The following is a 686-nucleotide window of genomic DNA, read 5'->3' on the forward strand; positions in this document are numbered from 1 at the left end:
GGAGCCTCCGCCCCGCTCTGGCCCCGCGTACGCGACGTCTCGGAAGCGACGCGAGCGGCGGCTGACCGCGGCAATGCGCCGCGGCGCGCCCCGCATCTTTCGCCGATGCCTGGACGTACGGCGGTCGCCCACTGTCGTATACTGTACTTCGACTGTTTGCTTCCCCAAAGCACTCATGTGGCCAGGCGTGCTTTTATTTTCGAATACGAACAGAAGGGAGATGCTAATGGCTCCAGCCATTTGTGACGGCAATACCGCAGGGAACAGCTAGGAATATGGCGAAGACAAAGGGAGGGCACGAACAAGACATACTCTGTCTTCGTGCCTCACTCTGCCTTCGTCATATTCCTAGCTGTTCCCCCTGTAGAATGTATTAAAAATAAAACGTTCACGCTTGGACACACAAGCACGCAGCTCACACGTGCACGCGAGTATATAGGGTAGCTTAGTGGCGCGACGACGTCAATAAACCACCTCAAAAATGGCTGAGAAGAAAGGGGGTTATCAGAGGGGCCCGATTTTTATTAATTATATCATAAGAAGCCAACAAACAAAGACACCAAAGACAACACGGGGGAAATTACTTGTACTTACTAATTGAAAAGAAAGAAATTATTACTAAATTGAATTGAAAGTGGATGAAAAAACTTGCCGCCGGTGGGAAACGATCCACGTCTTTCGAACTG

Source organism: Dermacentor variabilis, chromosome 1 (assembly GCF_050947875.1).
Source record: "Dermacentor variabilis isolate Ectoservices chromosome 1, ASM5094787v1, whole genome shotgun sequence".
In the NCBI taxonomy this organism is placed as follows: domain Eukaryota; kingdom Metazoa; phylum Arthropoda; class Arachnida; order Ixodida; family Ixodidae; genus Dermacentor; species Dermacentor variabilis.